Source organism: Mus caroli, unplaced genomic scaffold (genome assembly GCF_978045245.1).
Source record: "Mus caroli unplaced genomic scaffold, Mus_caroli_1 scaffold_25, whole genome shotgun sequence".
Lineage (NCBI taxonomy): Eukaryota > Metazoa > Chordata > Mammalia > Rodentia > Muridae > Mus > Mus caroli.
The window spans coordinates 703947-707020 of NW_028227280.1; positions in this window are offsets into that span (position 1 = coordinate 703947).

Genomic DNA, 3074 nt, shown 5'->3' on the forward strand with positions numbered 1-3074 from the left:
GTGCGTTTCTTATATTCTAAGTTTTTCAGTGCAACTCACTCATATACTATGTACTACACTGTGCGTTTCTTATATTCTAAGTTTTTCAGTGCAACTCACTCATATACTATGTACTACACTGTGCATTTCGTGTAATGCCGGTTTTTCAGTAAATTCTAAGTTTTTCAGTGCAACTCACTCATATACTATGTACTACACTGTGCGTTTCTTATATTCTAAGTTTTTCAGTGCAACTCACTCATATACTATGTACTACACTGTGCGTTTCTTATATTCTAAGTTTTTCAGTGCAACTCACTCATATACTATGTACTACACTGTGCATTTCTTATATTCTAAGTTTTTCAGTGCAACTCACTCATATACTATGTACTACACTGTGCGTTTCTTATATTCTAAGTTTTTCAGTGCAACTCACTCATATACTATGTACTACACTGTGCGTTTCTTATATTCTACGTTTTTCAGTGCAACTCACTCATATACTATGTACTACACTGTGCATTTCGTGTAATGCGGGTTTTTCAGTAAATTCTAAGTTTTTCAGTGCAACTCACTCATATACTATGTACTACACTGTGCGTTTCTTATATTCTAAGTTTTTCAGTGCAACTCACTCATATACTTTGTACTACACTGTGCGTTTCTTATATTCTAAGTTTTTCAGTGCAACTCACTCATATAATATGAAAAACACTGTGCGTTTCTTAAATTCTAAGTTTTTCAGTGCAACTCACTCATATACTATGTACTACACTGTGCGTTTCTTATATTCTAAGTTTTTCAGTGCAACTCACTCATATACTATGTACTACACTGTGCGTTTCTTATATTCTAAGTTTTTCAGTGCAACTCACTCATATACTATGTACTACACTGTGCGTTTCTTATATTCTAAGTTTTTCAGTGCAACTCACTCATATACTATGTACTACACTGTGCGTTTCTTATATTCTAAGTTTTTCAGTGCAACTCACTCATATACTATGTACTACACTGTGAATTTCGTGTAATGCGGGTTTTTCAGTAAATTCTAAGTTTTTCAGTGCAACTCACTCATATACTATGTACTACACTGTGCGTTTCTTATATTCTAAGTTTTTCAGTGCAACTCACTCATATACTATGTACTACACTGTGCGTTTTTTTATATTCTAAGTTTTTCAGTGCAACTCACTCATATACTATGTACTACACTGTGCGTTTCTTATATTCTAAGTTTTTCAGTGCAACTCACTCATATACTATGTACTACACTGTGCGTTTCCTATATTCTAAGTTTTTCAGTGCAACTCACTCATATACTATGTACTACACTGTGCGTTTCTTATATTCTAAGTTTTTCAGTGCAACTCACTCATATACTATGTACTACACTGTGCGTTTCTTATATTCTAAGTTTTTCAGTGCAACTCACTCATATACTATGTACTACACTGTGCGTTTCTTAAATTCTAAGTTTTTCAGTGCAACTCACTCATATACTATGTACTACACTGTGCGTTTCTTATATTCTACGTTTTTCAGTGCAACTCACTCATATACTATGTACTACACTGTGCGTTTCTTATATTCTAAGTTTTTCAGTGCAACTCACTCATATACTATGTACTACACTGTGCGTTTCTTATATTCTAAGTTTTTCAGTGCAACTCACTCATATACTATGTACTACACTGTGCATTTCGTGTAATGCCGGTTTTTCAGTAAATTCTAAGTTTTTCAGTGCAACTCACTCATATACTATGTACTACACTGTGCGTTTCTTATATTCTAAGTTTTTCAGTGCAACTCACTCATATACTATGTACTACACTGTGCGTTTCTTATATTCTAAGTTTTTCAGTGCAACTCACTCATATACTATGTACTACACTGTGCGTTTCTTATATTCTAAGTTTTTCAGTGCAACTCACTCATATACTATGTACTACACTGTGCGTTTCTTATATTCTAAGTTTTTCAGTGCAACTCACTCATATACTATGTACTACACTGTGCGTTTCTTATATTCTACGTTTTTCAGTGCAACTCACTCATATACTATGTACTACACTGTGCATTTCGTGTAATGCGGGTTTTTCAGTAAATTCTAAGTTTTTCAGTGCAACTCACTCATATACTATGTACTACACTGTGCGTTTCTTATATTCTAAGTTTTTCAGTGCAACTCACTCATATACTTTGTACTACACTGTGCGTTTCTTATATTCTAAGTTTTTCAGTGCAACTCACTCATATAATATGAAAAACACTGTGCGTTTCTTAAATTCTAAGTTTTTCAGTGCAACTCACTCATATACTATGTACTACACTGTGCGTTTCTTATATTCTAAGTTTTTCAGTGCAACTCACTCATATACTATGTACTACACTGTGCGTTTCTTATATTCTAAGTTTTTCAGTGCAACTCACTCATATACTATGTACTACACTGTGCGTTTCTTATATTCTAAGTTTTTCAGTGCAACTCACTCATATACTATGTACTACACTGTGCGTTTCTTATATTCTAAGTTTTTCAGTGCAACTCACTCATATACTATGTACTACACTGTGCGTTTCTTATATTCTAAGTTTTTCAGTGCAACTCACTCATATACTATGTACTACACTGTGCGTTTCTTATATTCTAAGTTTTTCAGTGCAACTCACTCATATACTATGTACTACACATGCGTTTCTTATATTCTAAGTTTTTCAGTGCAACTCACTCATATACTATGTACTACACTGTGCGTTTCTTATATTCTAAGTTTTTCAGTGCAACTCACTCATATACTATGTACTACACTGTGCGTTTCTTATATTCTAAGTTTTTCAGTGCAACTCACTCATATACTATGTACTACACTGTGCGTTTCTTATATTCTAAGTTTTTCAGTGCAACTCACTCATATACTATGTACTACACTGTGCATTTCGTGTAATGCGGGTTTTTCAGTAAATTCTAAGTTTTTCAGTGCAACTCACTCATATACTATGTACTACACTGTGCGTTTCTTATATTCTAAGTTTTTCAGTGCAACTCACTCATATACTATGTACTACACTGTGCGTTTCTTATATTCTAA